The sequence below is a fragment of the Delphinapterus leucas genome, chromosome 3 (genome assembly GCF_059928025.1).
Source record: "Delphinapterus leucas isolate spDelLeu-1000000601 "Yukka" chromosome 3, BTC_Dleu_Yukka2, whole genome shotgun sequence".
In the NCBI taxonomy this organism is placed as follows: domain Eukaryota; kingdom Metazoa; phylum Chordata; class Mammalia; order Artiodactyla; family Monodontidae; genus Delphinapterus; species Delphinapterus leucas.
The window spans coordinates 55,607,273-55,626,069 of NC_143131.1; the positions used below are offsets into that span (position 1 = coordinate 55,607,273).

General features: G+C 42.6%; 1 long non-coding RNA gene across 3 annotated transcripts in view; it reads left to right on the plus strand.

Annotated features, from left to right (window-relative positions):
- The first annotated feature begins 690 nt into the window (after positions 1-690).
- The window catches only part of LOC149749565 (uncharacterized), a 107,948-nt gene continuing 89,841 nt past the window's right edge, over positions 691-18,797 (plus strand). Inside the window, exons 1-3 of one of the 3 annotated variants that reach the window (XR_016392666.1) lie at positions 691-6,560; positions 10,916-11,007; positions 11,636-11,786. This is a non-coding gene — a long non-coding RNA (uncharacterized LOC149749565). Of the gene's footprint in view, positions 6,561-10,915; positions 11,787-18,797 lie in introns of all 3 variants that reach the window. The other 2 variants (XR_016392665.1, XR_016392667.1) reach the window with 2 other exon arrangements.

An 18,797-nucleotide genomic window follows, 5' to 3' on the forward strand; every position in this document is an offset into this window, starting at 1 on the left:
AAGGGTAGCCCCCAATTGCCGCAACTAGAGAAACCTCGCTCGCAGCAACGAAGACCCAACGCAGCCAAAAAAAAAAAAAAAAAAAGATATGTAAAAGTTATTCTGTGTATGTTAATGTGTGATACCCAGGAAATTACTAATTGGTAGTTAGTTCAATTTAACTAATTAGATGTTTACTCAGTGGCTATATGTGCCTAGTCCAGGTTATGCGCTATTAGAAAAATTAACATTATGTGTGTTGTCCTATCTGTGCTTCCTGGGTAGCAAGATATTGGAAATAATTTGATGTGGAAACACTCTTCTCAAAGCACTAGATAGACAGCATATATTAAAGTCCCATATTGATTTTGATCAAGTACTAAAGTGTGGCAGAGACTAAGCAGTAGGGATAGTTGGGACCTGAGAAGTTTGTGTTATAAGAAAAGATAAAGGTTGACAGTAAAGATGACTTAAGAATATTTGGTAGAATAATTGTTAGAATTTTGGTTGGTAAAGATAGTTAAGGAAGAGTTAGCCAGGGCTTCCCTGGTGGCGCAGTGGTTGAGAGTCCGCCTGCCGATACAGGGGACACGGGTTTGTGCCGCGGAGCGGCTAGGCCCGTGAGCCATGGCCGCTGAGCCTGCGTGTCTGGAGCCTGTGCTCCACAACGGGAGAGGCCACAACAGTGAGAGGCCCGAGTACTGCAAAAAAAAAAGAGTTAGCCAGATCATGGCAGAGAAGAAGCACCAGTGAATTCATGAGTTATTTCCCTGATTATCATTTTTCAAAGCATACCTGTATCATGCATCTGCTACTAGTCAGGTTAATGGATCAGTTAGTACGTCTTACTGACTTGTAAGTAGTAGACTATTCCCTTCTCAGTATGTATATTATCCTAGTGGTCGGCTTGCTTAATAAGCAGCCGCTTTTTCTCACCAAGGGCTGTTAGCATGTGTAGCTGGTACTTCTGTACAGCAGCTCTCTCTGTACTTTTGACAGGCTACATAATTTGTATGGTCCAGTGCCAAATGAAAAGGGAGTCCTTCTGTTCAAAAATTAAGAATTTCAAGATGGTTACAACAGAGCACGAAACCGAAGTATGGGGCCCTTCTAAGTAAGTGGTCCTGTACAACCATACAAGACACACACTCATGAAGCTAGTCCTGCTGATGGGGAAAGCCAAATCAGTGTAAATGAACTATGATTAAGGCAAAACCTCTACATCAAGGCACAGTCAACTAGTGTGCTGATCACAGATGAGCAACCAGTTAATGGTCATATATATACACACATATATACATACGTGTATATATATATGTAAATACATATTTACAACATAAGTATAAATTTGTATAATATTTAACATAGTTTAACAAATGTACATATATAAATATATATATATATGATTAAAATATGTAAAATATAATTCTGAAAAACTCTGATGTGATAGCCTTGGGTGAATAAACTAGAAGAAGGTCACTTGTCATTATCCATAAATCATGTTATGCATCATGTGAGATATCATTCAACAAATATTCTCTGAGTCTCTTTTCTGTGCCAGATACTTTTTTGCGGTGTGAGGATATAACAGAGAACAAAATAAACAGGGTTCCTGCTCTCAGAGAGCTTTCATACTATTGAATTTTGGAAATTTTGACTGATTTGCTCAGTCTTTACTTTGTAGTTTTGCTTTCATGTTGAAACCCCTGGCTTTCCTGCCTCTATTCAGACCGGAAGCAAAAGTATCAAAACTTGGTTATTCTTGTCACTGTTTAGAACTGAGTAGAACCAGGACTCTCTGGAAAAGAATGTGCTGAAAGTTTGTCTTTGAGTGGTTTCCAAGCTGATGACACTCCTAGGAGCACTTCCCCTGAGGCCAAAAGTCTCGTTTACTATCAACGATTCACAAGGAAAGAAGACAGCCCACTTATCTTTGGTAAGAGGACAGCTCTGATGATACTGAGTGACACAGGATTGCCCTTAGAGTCCACAGCATCCATCTTACAAAAATCAACAACCCTTGCTTTTCCCCCTTCCAAAGAATTTACTGGTCTGGTTTGGCCTTTATGTGCCACATTCCATTCCAGAAGCCCAGCTCAAATGTTCTCAAGGTCTGACCAGAGATTTCTCCTCCTCTCCCCGGGCTGGTACAACTTGACCGCTGCTTGACATCAAGGTCAACTGGAGACTGGGAACAGTTATGTAACTGCATTATAAATTGAATTAGAGCTGTACATGAGCCCAGACCAAGTAACCAGGGCAGCTCCAGGCAAGAGCAGCAACGTGTCCCCAGGAGACAGCATTGGAGGAATCACTTTATGAGGAAAGGAAATAATGTATCACAGGCAAAAAATAATCTCTCCCCAGTCCCTCCCAAGTCTGGGCAGGCTGCTGCCCTGTTGAGTGAGGAGCAAGAAAGAGGCATTGAGTGCAGAGAGAGCTGGTAGCAGTGTGGCAGTGGGTATTGAAGAAGCACCATGCATAATACACACACACAGAATGAGAGAAAGAAATCAGTTTTAATATCAGAACAGATGCCACCCATAGAGGAGAGCTAAGAAGGCTTACTCATGGGGAGGGGAAAAGCTTCTGGGTGTCATCTGTGCTCTGGAGGATGGGCAGGAGAGCTTACGGCAGGACAGTCCCCCTGCTACCAGGGGCCGGTTGTTCTAGAGAGAATATGTGCACACAGGTCTTAAAGGCTGAGGCTGAAAACTCTTTTGATGCCTCTGATGACCCAGGACCTTCTCCCCCAAAGTAAGATGTCGTGCTAGAGAGAGGGGAAAATAGTAGCTGGGCTTTTTTTTTTTTTTTTTTTCACAGGCAAATGAATACAGAGGTAACTTTTGAAATGATAAAAGGTGCTGGGACCGTATTATGACCTTGGTCTATGCTACTAGCATGACCATCTTCAGAAACAAATGAGGAGAGGCAGAATTGTAAAGCTGAAAGCTTGAACTGTGTACTCCACTGATGGGACCTAACCCGTACTCTCATCTCTTACTAAGTGCTTGACATGTGGCCAGGCTCTTAAATCCCTTCTAATCTCCAGCTTAGATAATTATCGTACCTACCTCAGAGGGCTTTTGTGAGATTCAATGGAGTCAAATGCAATAGTGTTTGAAAATTCGTCACATGGAGACTTGAAAATACTAACAAAAATAGCTAATAATTATTGAATGTTTTAAATGGCTTATATGTATTAATCCATTTAATTCTTACAGTAATCCTATGAAAGACACAGAGAGGTTTAGTAAATTACTCAAGTTTGCACATCTAGTAAGTGTCAGAGCCAGAAGTTGAACCCAGGCAGTAGCTTTCCCATTCATATTCTAACCTAGGATGTGTTAATGAAGGGATTGGGGCTCATGAAGTTATATATGTATAAGAAGTAGTAGGTTTTTATACAGCGCCTCAGAGGTGTTTATTGCCCATGTATATTTTCCACTAGAATCAGTGTTCTGTAGACGTTCCCTCTGAATGTGTGCCGAGGTGGCCGTGTTTTCACATGTAAGTGTGAGCAGAGGATGTTGCTCTTTTGCTGTATCCCTGGAATAGGGCAAAATGACTACCAATGTATAGTAATTTAGGAGGCCATATGGCACAGTTGTTAAGTGTATGAACTCTGCTGTCAGATTGCCCAGGTTTTCTTCCCAATACCAGCAATTATTAGCTCTGTGCCTTGGACAAGTCACTACACGTACCCAGCCTCAATTTTCCTTACTACAGAAAGGGATGGCGTACTAGTACTTACCTCCTGGGCTTGTAGTTAAGATTAGATCAGTTCGTACATGTAAAAGGACTTAGCACAGTACTTGGCAAATCTTAAGTGTTCCATCAGTGTTGACTGTTATTGTTGATTTTTCTGCCATTCACCCTGCCAGGCCCAGGGATACAGCAGTGACAGGTCAGGCCGCTGCTCTGATGGTTTTTCCATGAAACGAAAAACCAAGTAAATAAACAACAAAAACGTAGATTGTGAAAAGTGTTATTGAGGGCAATATACTACAGACTAGCTGAGAAAATGGCTCTCTGAGGTGGTGACAGTTAAGCTGAGGCTTGAGGAATCAGTGGTGAGCAGGGGACAGAGTACCCAGAAGAGGAAAAGTAAGTGCAAAGTCCCTGAAGCAAGAAGGAACTCACCACATGCAAGAAACAAAACGAAAGCTGTGGTGGTTTGAGAACAGTAACAGGGGCATTGGCCAGGCTGGAGCCAGGGCTCACCTAGTTCTGGTGAGTAGAGGAAGGCAACGTCCCATCTCCCTCAATTCTCTTTTCATCCATTGATTGACATTGGACCTGAGGAACATACTGGAACTGAAACCTGTTTGCCTATTGGGATTCAGTCACCAAATGTGTCAGCTTATTGAAGTGGCCCCAACAAAGGAAGAAAATCTTTAAAAAGTGGACCCAAACCAGTAGCGAGCCAGAGCACTGTAGGAGACTGACGGTTCCAGGTTAAATATGATAAAAGACCCCATAAGTCATCTTGACCCAGGTACCCTTGTGTTGTGTTTGCTCCCCTGGAAGAAAGGTGTGAGTGTCCACTGAAAGAAATGCAGCATTAAGTACAATTGTGGCTATTGGGACTCAGATATCCTTACTGGGAACCCCTCCCTAGCACCATGCTAGGCTTAAAACTGAAGTGCTCCCTTGTCACTTTGTGAGCCCTAAGGCACAACCACCATCCAGTTTCTCCACCATGGGCACCATGAATGGGAACCATGGATTTACAGCTCTGTGAAAGTGGCCGTCCCAGTGTGAATACAGTTTTAAGAACAAGTTTTAACTTCAGAGACTCCAAAGCACTGGTTTGGCTAGCCAGCATTGGCAAGAGATAGCAGAGTCTGATTCGGGGGCACGTGCTCGTCCCCATGAATTCCTGGAAATATTCAGACTGGCCTTCTCACACTTCAGCAGGTGGGAGTTTAGAACCACCATACACATTTGTATAGTAACATTTAAAAAGTGGTCACATTTCAGACAATTTTAAATACATCTGTATATTCATATTTGAACTGAGAATCATTAGATAGGTGAACCCTATCAGGCCATCTCATTTCCCTTTGAAAACAAGTGATTTTCTAATCTCACCTTCAATTTGTTTCCTTATTGGACTTCCTAGAAAGCGATAATGAGAGAAGAAAAGCTGATGTTTAGAAAGTAGACCAGAAGCATGAGAGCCAAGGTCTCAATCTCTCATCTGAGTTAGATGGAGATGGCCAGAGGGGGTACCACTTTGCTTCTGATAGATGCCATCCCAACACTCCACTCAACTCCTACACTTGGTTTGTGGCACCACATCTAAGATGAGTTTAACATACCTGACATGGCATCGAGACACGTTTTATTGCTCTTTCTTCAAAAATTGCTTCTCTGGCATCATTTACCAGGTACTGCTGGTCCCTAGACTTCAATGGCTGTGCTTTCCCCCAGAGACCAGTACCTGATGATTAGATTACATTATTTGATTTTTGAGAGTTGAGACTGCTTAAACGATCTTGATCAAGTAATGTTTGCTTGATACACTTTACACTGTACTTACAAGCCCCTTTCATCTCTTTTTTGACCTTCTCGAATACCATATGAGAAGGGAAGACAAGCAAGTATTATCCTTATCCAATGGATGAATAAAATTTACCTTCAAAAAGTTAAGGGACATGCTCAAAATCTTGCTACTAGGAAAAGGCAGAACCAGAACTTGGATCTAGATTTTCTGCTCAAACTTCTCTACTTTTTGCATAGAGCTAAGACACTTTTCATCTACCCAATGCAAACGACCACCATCATTCCCCTAGGAACTGCCCGAGTTTCTCATGGCAAATGCCACTCAAAGATACTTACATTTTATTCGCAACCTCTCATCTTCCTCCTCCTTTCCAAAATAGAAAGGAGGTCACCTTGCTGACCACTAGACATGACATGATGCAGAAAGCTCAGAGCTGGAGATTTGGAAATTAGGAGATTCACCCTTTTCTACAGGGCCTTCACAAATGCCACAAATAAAGTACAGGACGTGTTATTTTTCCGAGAGGAACTTACAGTCTAATCTTCTCATTGTTTGGGGGCCTAATGAAGCAAACTCCCTCTGCAGTTGTCTGAAATGCTGGCCCATGACGGGCTCTGCAGGGGTAAACAGCGTCCAGCAAGCCACACCACTCTCAGAGTATGTTTTCTCATCTGTGAATCATCAGGTCCTAAACTGAACTGAAGCAATGCATGTGCAATCAGTTCTTACATTACTGCTCCCCTTTGCCCCTAGTTTGGTCTTTTTCCCAGTCTGTAGTCCCTTCCTGGCTCCAGACAGACAACTCCAGGAAATTCCAGGTACCCCCTCCCCCATCAATGCCCTGTGTAGGCCCTACAGATTTCAACCCTGAAACAAAGTAGGAAAAGCCATGGAGGCATGTTAAATGTGGCACTGCCACCTGTGGCGTTTTCTTTTTTTAAATTTTCAACGGGGCTTGAATATACAGTTAGAGCTTAATTGGACAATAACTTTTCTCTCTCTGTAGGATCCTGCCAGTGCTTTGAGCAACAAGAAGGCAGTTCATTGCCAAGTTTGTGCGGTGAATTTAGGGGTAAGTGGGAGAAGGGGAAGAAAGGCCAAGTATCATAAGGTGTGATTTAATTTTTAAAATGCTTAGGCTGCTTTTTATAAGAATATCCATTTAACTGGATTTCTTTCTTGCTGACAAAAGAGGCAATTGCTGTATATAAAATAAATCTGATTAAAACTCCTTCTCTGTTCCTGTCAAGGTGAAGGATACAGACCCCAGGAACAACACACATTTGGGTTCCTAGTGTGTGCAAATGATTGTTTATGGGACATTGGACCCAATGTCAAGACCCACAGAAAGCTCTTGTGCTGCCCTGTAAAAGTAGAGAGAACAGGGCTTCCCTGGTGGCGCAGTGGTTGAGAGTCCGCCTGCCGACGCAGGGGACACGGGTTCGTGCCCCGGTCTGGGAGGATCCCACATGCCGCGGAGCAGCTGGGCCCGTGAGCCATGGCCGCTGAGCCTGCGCGTCCGGAACCTGTGCTGCACAACAGGAGAGGCCACAACAGTGAGAGGCCTGTGTACCGCCAAAAAAAATGTAGAGAGAACAGAAAGCTTTTCCTGAGGCATAAAAAGTTTATTTTCTCTCTTATTCGCTTTCACAGTGGTAGCTATTACTTTGTAATTTTCTTGGCATTTTGTTGGCAGCCAAGAATGACAGAAATAATGTCCCTTGCTTACACTGTTTAGTTCCGATTCATTTTGTTTAGCTCAAGTTGCCTCATACGGTAAAGGCAGCAGCTGCTAGACCTCGTGCAGAGGTCTAAACCAGAGCAAGTTCTCTCAGCAAGTCCTTAAACAGAAAGGCAGGGCAAGTTCAAACCCTTCCCTTTCCTTTATCCTTAGCAGGGTTTTTAGAAGGCAGAAAATAGCAAGAAATGAATACAGCTTTAGTGATTATCATTGAAGTCTTTTCTCCTCAGTGTCCAACTGAGTAAACAACCTCCGTAAAGCCAGTGAAGCACCATTTCGTACAGTCGTATCTGCGCGATGCTGTTTGGACAGCGGGTCATCATGAGTCACGGACACAGGTCAGGGTATGGGGCCTGAGGTAACGAAGTGTCTGAGGATGGATGCAGTCTCCCAGATCTGGGGCAGATGTGAGGAGTCGCCAGGAGCCAGGGACCATTAAGTCGATGGCTTAATCAAAACATGGAGTCAGAAATCCAGGCAGGGACACAGAGGTCTGGGCATGTGCCCAGTCATCAAGAGAAGTGGTGGCCTTTAAACCAGGAGGCACAAGTGCCAACAGACAAGACTGCTGAATCTGGGGACCCGGGGTAGCCAACAGATAGAAGCTAGCAAATGCAACATGAGAGAGGCTTAGCTTCTATGTGAGAAGCCACTTCTCTGCAGCCAGAGGACGTTCATACGCTGCTTCTGTTAAACAAGCATTAGCCTTGTGCAGCTTGCCTAGAGCCTTCAGATGCAGACAAGCAAATGGGATCACTGATGTGGGTTATAGTATTGGGTGGAGAAATGCCTTCCTGAAAATGTAAAGCACCAATTCGTGCTCTCTTTGTTTAATGAACTTAGCAACTAAATTATGGAGAAATCTAAATACTAAAATATCGTGGCTTGCTTTGAATGCGGCCCTTTTTTCAGGTGAGAAAAGCTGAGACCAGATAAATGCACTGACTTACCCAAGGAGGCTGAGTCAGGAACAGAATATACGGCTTGGAATCCACTGATTACTCCATTATTTGGCACTACTTAAGGCTTGAGTCGCTACGTTGATTCTGTGAACCCAGAATCCTTTAGGATCTGTGTCTAAAGAAGGGTTCTCCTCTGGTCGGGAGGTTTTCAGTTTATCTCTGAAGGGTTTATTTTTCACTTGGTGGGAAGCCAGGGTGGGAGATCCCCATCACCAACGCCCTCATTCCTTTGGATCCAAGCACACTTTAGGGCGTTCCTAGGCCTATAGCAGGAAGGCTGGCATAGAGATCCTACGAGTTGTGCTCAAGACAGTTTGAGCTCCAGATGTCATGGGTGCTCCACTATTAGAGAAAGTGGTAGAAAGTGTCCCAGGCACAGCCTGTGCCGTCTGGACCACTGATAGGAATAACAGATAAACTTTCGTAGTTGTGAAAGTGATTATGATCTTTCCAGTCAGGTATGTGCAGCTAAAGAGATCTGGAGGTAGTTGTGGGTGATGTTGATAAAGCGACATGAATAGTGATGTTGAGGATGAGGAAGATTATGAGGGCAGTAGTTTTTTGGTTTTTTTGTTTGCGGTACGCGGGCGTCTCACTGTCGTGGCCTCTCCCGTTGCGGAGCACAGGCTCCGGACGCGCAGGCTCAGCGGCCACGGCTCACGGGCCCAGCCGCTCCGCGGCGCGTGGGATCTTCCCGGACCGGGGCACGAACCCGTGTCCCCTGCGTCGGCAGGCGGACTCTCAACCACTGCGCCACCAGGGAAGCCCAGAGTAGTAGTTTTGATTAGAAGAAGGAGGAGACATGCAGTGTCTAATTTATACATAATGGGTTAAAGAAGCTAAAATTTATTTTTGGCCTAGGAATGGATGACTCTGTGAGGGCAGAGACGGGGTCTGTCTTTTTCCTCACTTCATGCTCAGTGTCTTGCTCTGTACCTGGCCCTGCAGGGATGTGCTGTTATTAACATTATAGGATTGAATGCACTGATGGCCTTGACCCATGACCATGCTGGGGAGGATGTGCAATTGAATTTTGTCCCACTGGGTGACAAAGTCTGGAGCACAGCCTTGAGATAAGCTGTGGTTTGGCACTCGTCCATTCCAGCCTCATTTACTTTTTTGAGGCAGGCAGTTTTTGCCTCATTGATTTTCACTGCTCATCAAGTTCCATTAGCCTACTCATTAGTGACGGCTTCATCCCCTCCCCACATATTCAGTCTCCTGAGTGACACTTCTTTGTGTCATTAGCACTGACCACGATTGCTGGGTATCAGTGGAACGTGGCATTACCAGCAGGGCCTGCTGGCTGCAAGTAACACCCTCCTCTGTCACATTGATACCCACAGGAAACAGCAGTTTCGATGACAAAGGACTAAGAGTGTGGGCTTGTAACACTGACACTTAGAGTTCTAGTTTCTCTCTCTCTCTCTCTCTCTCTCTCACACACACACACACACACACACACACACACACACTCTTTTTCCCTGGAATGGCACTTCTGCATTACCTCAGGTACTTCCAACTCACTTGCCTAAATATGAACACATTATCATAACCCCAAACCTTTTCTTGCTCCTGGATCCATTTTTCCACTAGAACCACTCTTGACCCATCAGCCAAACTAGAGGCACAGACTCATCTTTGACTCTTTGCTTTGCTCTTCCCCACATCTGATCAGGCACCAAGGTCTACCCACAGTTCCAGAGAAGCAGCTCTTGGACCCTCCGCTTCTCTCCTTTGCCACTGCCGTTGTTGTAGTATAGCCTCTGTTGTCTTTCACCTGGACTTTACTCCAACTGCTTTTCTGGCCTCCAGATATTTTCATCCTTCCAACCTCTCTTCTCCAGGGAACAGGGAGGGTGCAGAGTACCTGTGGGAAGGTTAAGGGAAGACAGGCTCCTGGCATGGAAGAGAGAATACTAAGAGCAAACATTTTTTGAGAACATTTATTGAGCACTTCCTATGTGTCAGGCACTGATTTATTAATATTTACATGACCTTACTTAATCCTCACAAAATCCTAAACGTAGGTAGTATACTTATCTTTATTTTACAGGTAGGAGAAATTGTATGTGATGTATAGATCCCATCCCTAGGAAGTGGCAGAACTGGGGCTGGAAACCAGATTCATCTGACTCCAAAGTCCACACCATTTCCATGACAGCCTCCTACCTTTTTAGTTGCTCTAGACCAGAGGTTCAGCATCACCTTGAGGGCTTGTTGAAACACAGATTGCCGAGCCCCACCCCCAGAGTTTCGGAATTCCTAAGTCTGCGGTGAGGTTGCAAATTTGAGAATTTGCATTTCTAACAGGATCCCAGGTGATGCTGATGCTGCTAATGCGGACCGGCGATGGGAGTCATCGCTCCAGGCGGCGTTCGTTTGGAGCACTTTCTCCTTAGCCACAGCACACGCGGTTCAAAACTCAGATGTCAGACTGGTTTCGTATCCTGGAATTGTGCCTGTGTCTGTGGGCCACCAGATTTAGCCTCCCTAAGCCTCCATCACCTCTTCTATAAAATGGGGATTTTTGAGGACTGCAAATCATGTATATAAAGCTGGGAGCTCTGCACCTGGTCCAGAGAAAAACTCTGTAAATACTAGCTGTTTATAAGTATCTTAAGTGAGCCCTTTTAGTCTGTTTCTGCCTTTTTGCTGTTTCTCTCCCACTGTCTTAGACACTTTGCACTTGATGTTCCTTAGATTTGAAATGCTGTTTTCCAGGTCTTTGCATGGCTCACTCCTCACCATTCGGGTTTCATCTGAAATGGACCACCTCAGAGGCTTGGAGCCTAGATGAGGGAGCCTCCAAGCACGTGAGCATTGTTTGTTTGGTAGTAGATTTTTAAGTAGTGATCTAATTTCTAGAATGATTACAGAACTGTTCAGACTTTCTATTTTTTCTACCATCAGTTTTAAGTTTTGGCTTTTAAGATAGTGATCCACCTTCCCTAAGTTTTCAAATTTATTGGCATAAACAAATTCATTGTACGATGTTAATATATTTTTAATCTCCGCCCCTCGGTGTTGTACCCCTTTCACTTCTAAAATTTTTTGCACCCACCTTCTCTCCTTTTTTGTAGATCATTCTTGCTGAGTTTTGTCTATTTAATTAGTCCTTAAAAAAAAGAAACTTTTTGGTATTATCTTTGTTTTCCATTTATTTCTATGTTTTTTTTCACCTTCATTGGATGCTTAGATCTTTATCAGTGCCTTTCCATTTCTTCTGTAAACATTTAAAGCTGTAAATGTCTCTTGAATTTCACATATCTCACTCTCATGGTGGTTGGCTTCCAACACGTCTTTCAATATCTTTGAGCTACTTGAGCAACTTAAATCTGTTGGAATTCACAAGGACCTCAGTTCACACTGAGCAGAGGGTTTTCTTTGGCTTTGGCCAGGTGCCCAGGGCAATCACCATCCTGTGTTAATTTCTCCATTTAGGGGTTTCCAGATCACACAGGTGGTACAAATTTAAACCTCAAACCCACGCAAGGGCAGGGCTATGTTGATAAATTCTCGGCAGAGACCATTTTTTTGCTTCCTCCGGGATTGAAAACCAAGGCAAGAGTTCTCTTCTCATCCCCTTCGGAAGGTAGGTGGAATGTTTTTCATCCCACCCTTTCACTGAGTGTCAGAGGCCTTGAATTTGCTGACTTTTCAGTTCTCATGCTCCGCTGTCTGCTCTAACCCCGAAGCCCTGAAAACGCCATATTGGTAGATGGCCTCGGAGATTCAGTGCTAAGTGTTATTTTAAATAATCGCTTACTTTTATATTTGGTCTCTAGGGAGTTTCCTTACTTTCTTGCTAGTTTGGCTATATGTTACAGACGAAAAAAAAAATTGTATTCTTTCCAAACTGTGTTATGTATTGGGTTATAAAAAAAAAAAAAAAGGCTGTTTTCAGACTAGTCAACCATATTACCAGAAATTGAAGTAACCCTAGTCAGTCTAAAGCATATGATACCTGAATTTATTTTATTTATCTACGTGTTTATTTTCTGTTCCTCATCTCCTAGTTAAATGGGAGTAATTTGATGCCTGGGAGTCGGCTTTGTCCACTGGTGTGGGGTCAGTGTGAACAGTCAGTCGCTGGAGGCGTCAGGGTGGCCAGCTGGTCTCAGGTGCCAGACACAAGCTCTGCTTCTTTGTATAGAACAGTCACTGGCATTGAGTGAGACAATCGAAATTTGTTGATTGACCTACAAATAAATTATAAATTATAGATTATACATAATCTATATATTTTATTTTAAATTTTATTATTAATTAAAGAATGTATAAATATAAGCATTCACACAGTAGACTGTACCCTATGCAAACTTTAAAAATAATTATTCAGTCATTAATATGAAAAATAATATCATGAGATATTAAGGTAGAAAAGTAGATTTTAAAGTAGCATGTGTAATGTGACCCCCACTGTAAAGTATATGTGGGCTTGAGTGTGTTCATTATATGCGTGTTCGTTTGAAACTATCTGGAAGGATACACGATAAAAGTTAACTATTTATTGCTAGCTAGTAGGATTTTACAAAATTTTTCTTTTATCCTAATGTTTTATACTGAGCCCAAATTTTTATAATCAGACGAGTGGAAAGACACATCTTTTAAAATTCTAGGGTATTTGTTTCCTAAGGTTCAAGGTGCATATTACAGGTAAAGCTTCATTTTGTCTTTCTTCCTAAGGACTCAGCTTTATATTTGTTGCTCCTTTTCTTGAAAGCAAAAATAGGCCATTTTCAGGCTCAGTATGTTTTCTTTAACAACGTTAGTATCTCTTAACTTTTTCTACACACAAAGTTTGAGTAAGGTTATGCTGGAAGTCAGCTCAAGTCTGTTCTAGATTTGACACTTTATCAACTTTGTCTTGTTCCTTGTTTTGTGGGAAGAAAGGACACCATATGTACCACTCTGACCTGGTGCGAGGAAAAGGACATCATAGGGCCTTTTTCTCCTCCACCACGGCAGTTTTTGTCAGCATACATCTTGACTCTATTATATTCTTAAGCTGGGTATCGCCTATCTTTGTTTGAAGAATAGCCAGAAATACTATAATTAATCCCTTTCCATTTCAGCTGCTTACAATTTACATCAATGATAAAGTCGGGAGCTGGGGACACAGTGTGTAAGAATCAGCTTCTGCCCTTCAAGCCCATAGACGTGTTTAAAAAATACAGTAACAACATGGTGTCATAAGTGTTGTGTGTGAAAGACTTTCAGAATTCAGAGAAGGTGCTTGATGGAAAAATGACGATGAGGCAATAATCTCCCTACTGTTTATTTTTCAGCCTTTTCCACCACTCTTAGCATTTTTGCTCTAGCCACATACTATTTCTTATATCTTTCCACAAACATCAGGCCATGTATTACGTTCTTATTTATACTTGTACTCTCTACCAGGAATCTCCTTTTCCATTTTCCAGGCAAATTCCTACTTAACCTTTAGAGTTTGGATCAGGCATCAACTCCTTCAGGAAACTCTTCCTAACAGCCCCTCCCCAGGCAGGCAGGTTCTATGCATTCACTCATTCACTCAACAAGCATTTATTGAGCACCTACGCTGCACTAGTCTCTGTGCCAGATCTAGAAAGGCAGTGATGAAAAGAAAAGTTGCATCCTGTGCTGGGAGTCCTTACATCCTAATGAGGGAGACAGGCGATGAACAAAAACAAACAAGCCAACAAGTAAAAAGAGAGACAGTCTGTTATCATTGGTATGAAGAAAATAAGCCTGGGGTTCTGAGAGAACTGCTGACTTGGAGATAGAGGAGGGTGTGGTCATGCACAGATCAGGAAAGAGTGTTCTTTGGGGGAGGGAGCAACGTGCACAAAGCCCTCTGCTTGCTCTTGCAGTTCCCAGTATTACTCTGTAGTTTTGCCTTTATCTGTTGTATTGTAACTCTTCGCTTATAGGTCTCTCCTGCGAAGCTGGACCTTGCCTTTCCTGGGGGGAATGCATCGTTCATCTTGGAGTCTCCGCTGCTGGGGGCCTCTCACATTATCATGTTCAGTACATGCTCGAATGGCCAGGTGGATAAATGGATGGGTGAAGGGAGAGGTAAAGAAGGAGGGCAGAGCCATTTGAGTGGCTTCACAGATGAAGTGACACTTAAATTGTTTCCGGAGAGAGGAAAAGGATTTTTTTCTTTCAGAATGGGTAGGCAAGGCACCCCAGGCAGAGGCAAAAGAATTTACAAAGGTAGAGAATTTAAATACATATTGAGTTTAGGGAACAACACATCCTTGCCTAGTGAAGAGGAAGTGGTAGAGGAGGGAAAGTTAGAGATAGACAAGAAGGCTGGCCCCATCAAGGATGACCTTGTGTCATTTTATGGGAGGTAATGCTGGACTGCCCAGATACTGAAAAACTATTACATATGTTACTTTGATGATTGTGTAAGTTAAGGTAACCTTACCTGCTAAATGCCCAACATCTTAGTAGCTTTTGAGATTTGAAGTGTTTTCCTCTGGCTGATAAATGAAGGTATTTAGCGGATAGTCTCTCAAGATGTGAGGCAGGGACCCAGCCGCCTTCCACCTTGCAGCTCCTTCAGTTCCGCAGTTCAGAGTCCTTTGCTTCCATCCAGCCAACTGGGAAAGGGAGAGAGGGGAAGAGAGGAGGTGTGATTGGGCCCGTCCCGAACTGAACAGATCTGTGTCAATTCTGCCCACATCCTATAGGCAAGAATTCGTTCCCAAGGTCACACTTAGCTGCAAGAAAACCTGGAGTATATAGTCTAGCTATGTGCCCAGGAGAAAGAGGATGTGGGTTTGATGAATACTTTGCCAGTCCTTACCACATTTGTCAAATGCAAGACGTGGTTATCCTGGACCCTCATGTAAGAAGTAAAGTCAGTCTCTGAGCATGTGGGCAGCTCTCTAGCAGTGATTCCAAGTGACTAATTCCTTGACTTTCTCCTCCTCAGACTACTGCCTAAGGGTAGTTAGGCCACTTTCAAGAAATCAACCCCTGTTTAACATATATTTCCTCGAAGAGAATTCAAATACTTAATTTGATATTGTGACTCCTACATTGTGTTTTTTTTTTTTTTTTTTATGACCACACTATGGTTCCATTAATACCAAAGAGGAGCCGGAAGAATGAACTCTGAAGTATTGGCAGTCACTATAGCAATGCCAATAATCCTGAAGTGTAGGAGCTTCTTTCTAACGTGTTTTCCCACATCAACAGAAATAAATATATAAATAAGTTTTTCATCAAATAATTCTGGGAGACATATTTATTCTGGGTTATTAATTTTTAATTATTTTTAATTTAAACTCTTTATATTTAAGAAGTGTAACTTCTTAATTTGTAATCAGAGGGTCAACAGAAGAGAGAACAAGTGAAAAACAGAATACTAGATGGTGGTGATGTTCCCTGGACTCACGGTTTCTCTATTGGAAACCAGATTTTTGCTACATGGTAGTTTTGATCATCAGATGTTAAGGTGCGTACCCATTTGTGTAATGGAACTTCCTAGCAAGGTAGAGAATGCTTCCATTGTGCCACGTTCACCCAACGCCTCCACGCCCACACTGCCCCCCACCGCTACCATTCCTTCTGCTATAATCTCATCTTGTAGCTTCACCAGCAAATGAAAGCAATTAAGTAGATGAGGGGAAAGAAGAAATAAGAAAATCAATTTTGTTGTTAGCTTGTGGCTGTTGTGTCTCAAGTATACCTTCAGCCTTCTTGTGAATATTCATCGCTGACTGTAAACTGTTTCTGGGCAGAGCTGTTCTTCTTACCTGTGCTGTGGGTACTAAGTGTGGTTCTGGGCTGGAACCCAGTGACAGAAGAAGGCTGGAAAATGGCAAGCAGAAGAGGAAATATTGAAAGGCAAAAGGATGTCCAGTATGCTTAAATTGGCTTTGAAATCTAGACCTTAGAAAGGTACATCTCTAAGAAAATTAACGAGTTCTCCAAGTTAGGATATTTTGTCTTTGAAATGGGAACTCCTTCTCCAGCATTATATATATAGTTTATATAATAATGTTGTCATTCTGGAACTCTGAAAGAAGACTGGCTTTAATCAGGAGTGTTTGGGAGTGGACTTCATAAGACCAGTTTATACATATTGAACTTGAAATGTCTCTAGGAATTCAAGAGAGTATTTCATGTAGGCAGATGGATATATGAGCTGAGGTATCTAGCCTGGAGATACAAATTGGTGCTTTGTTTGCAAACGGGGATAACTGAAGTTATTAGCTTAGATGATATCTGAGAAGAAGAAAGCATTGAAGAATAGAAGGGAGCCGAGTACACAACCTAAAGAAATTCCAACATTTAATGGCAGGTTAGCAGAGAATAAGCCTGCAAAGGAGACAGAGAAGAAGCATCCCATTAGTAAGAGAAAAGCCCTGAGAATATTAGATCCCACAAGTCAAAGTAAGAAAATGTATAAAGGAGCATGTTGTCAAAAGTTCAGAAGCTGCTGAAAGGTCAGATAAGAAATAAAAAATATTCCTTGGCTCTAGAAACAAGTAGTGACTGGTAACCAGAGCAAAAGATGGAAAATACGTACATATATAGGGCCAGAATTCATACTGGAGCAGATTAGAGAGTACATGGGAGGTGAGAAAATGGAGCTAATGAAACTAGATGCCTTTTTCCAGTACTTTGGCTGTGAAAGGGGATGAGAAAGATAGGGAAGAGATGACCAGAGATGAGGAATCCAGTAAGAGAGCTTGTTTGGTTTGGTTTGGTTTGTTTGCAAGGTGAGAGACTCTAGCTGGTGTCTGCAGACTTTTTCAGTATTTGGAGAGGAGATTACTGGGGGTACTTTCAGTAGAATGCTAGGCTGCGCTTTTTTACAATTCACAGTTCTGCAGTGGCAGAATATGGAGGTTTTTACCCAGCAGAGATGCCCCTAATTTCTATCTGGAGTGAATGGCCTATCAGTTTGAAGCAGGTTTAAGGACCTTTTGGACGCCAATCAGTATTGCATCCAACCCAGAAGACCTATCCTAATATTTCTTTGTTAAACTGACAATAAGGTAATATTTCAAGTGCGCTTTGGACTGGTTTTAACATCTTACTGGCTCCTCTTTAATTGATGAGTTAAATAGAATGCTTGTCTTGTGTTTGTTTTCCATGTGCCTGAGAATCGTGATTTTTACCTTTTTGAAGATTACACTTTAACGGTTGTCAAGCCAATTGAAAGAGGAAATTGAGAGAGCACATCAAGCACCTTGGAAGGAATATATTCAGAATAATATAGGCAGCAGAGCCATATAAAGGAGAGAGGAGTATGCACCAGCAGGGCTGAGACAATCTTAGGAGATATATGAACTTCTCAAACACAGAACCATACTACTTGGGCTTTTAAGTTTGAAGCGTACCAAATTTGCATTATGAATTCACTTAAGGGAGGCTGGTCGATACTTATAGCAACTGAATAAAGTAGAAAATATAGAGACTTTCACCCAGAAAGAAAAGCTGAGTAAAGTAAGGGGCCTTCAGGTACATTTGTGAATGGGAATCCAAGTGCAGTTGACTCACCACTAAACTAATAGTGTCTTTAAATTCCCAAATCAATAGCTCATTTCTAGGCAGAGCTCAGCAGCTTCATGGGAACATGTCGCTAATTTGGGAGCCTCACCACGTGCTAATGGCTGCTCACCCAGTGCTATTGTAGGCCGTGTCCCACGCAGCCCAGGAATGAAGTGGCCATTGTGGAGACAGATCAGCTGTGGTTAAAGGCGGCAACACACCATACCCAAAGCTCCCAAAATAAACTTGCTTACATAATAGGCCAAACTCCCCATCACTCCCTCAGGTTCTCTTGGCAGAACAAGCTGATTCCCACCAAGAGGAAATATTCCATTATCCAAGATAACTCCACTCAGGAGAATGTTTGTCACTCCTACATTAACTCTCTTTATGAGCTTCCCTCGGAAAGGTCTTTTTTGACCCGTTTCACTACACAGAATTGGTAGTTGTGGGAATCAAACTGCTCAGCAAAAACTAAAGGAGATGCAATAGTAATCCGCTGGCTTACCTGTTTTCCCACCAAGGGTCTGCTTACCTGGTGAACAAGTCCTCCTAAGAAGTCATTGTAACATTGTTTATTTGGACAGTTTTATTTTATTCAGAGTTGCCCACCTCTTGTTGTCACCTTAATATTGTAAATTCATTTCAGGCAGGGATCTGTTCACAGATTTTGCCTATTGAAGTGTTCTTTCAAACAGAAAGCAAAAGTAGGGTTTTTTTGTGTTTTTTTTTTGAAACAAGAATAAGAGTGATGATAAAAACAAGAAGGCTCAGAAACACTTGGGGAGTGTTTCATGCAGCCCAGTCCTGATATAGCCCAGGGCAGGAAGCCTGCTTTTAGTCATGGCTGGTGACATGACACAGTTGTGGGAGCAGCAACGTATACAGTTGATGGATTCTGGCTCTGCTAATGCTGGAAGACAGGCTCTTCCTGACTCTTAATTTCTACGCATTGCAAAAGACTGTTTAGCCTAGAAATGTGGTTACAGTGTCTAACTCGTTTAAAAACAAAAGTATACTTTCCTCATTGGCTTTTCTCTTTCTCTGTGTTACATGTGCTGCTGTATGGTACTAAGGAGAAAACCCCTGGTGAACACATTTGCTGCAG